This window comes from Scylla paramamosain, chromosome 12 (genome assembly GCF_035594125.1).
Source record: "Scylla paramamosain isolate STU-SP2022 chromosome 12, ASM3559412v1, whole genome shotgun sequence".
NCBI lineage: Eukaryota > Metazoa > Arthropoda > Malacostraca > Decapoda > Portunidae > Scylla > Scylla paramamosain.
This window is the reverse complement of record NC_087162.1, coordinates 24,692,948-24,693,345: the sequence shown is the minus strand read 5'-3', so window position 1 is coordinate 24,693,345 and position 398 is coordinate 24,692,948.

The following is a 398-nucleotide window of genomic DNA, read 5'->3' as shown; positions in this document are numbered from 1 at the left end:
GAGAGAGAGAGAGAGAGAGAGAGAGAAGGGGGGATGGGGAGTGATTACAAGAGAAAGGGAAGAGACGGCTGCTGCCAACTGATAGGGATGGGAGGGGATAGGGAGGATGGGGGAAAAAGTTGGAGGAGGAGGAGGAGGAGGAGGAGGAGGAGGAGGAGGAGGGGGAGGTAAGGACGTGGAGCAAGGAAGTGGGAGAAAGGAGAAGGCAAAGTAAATAAAAGCTTGGAAAGAACGAAGGGAGGAAATGGAGAAGAAGCAGGATTAGGAGGAGGAGGAAGAGGAGGAGAAGGAGGAAGAGGAAGAGGAGGAGGAGGATGAAGGAGAGAAAGAAGGTGAATGAATGCTTGTAGTCCTAACGAGTTTGTGAAAGAAAAAAATACATATATAAGGCGATCCAG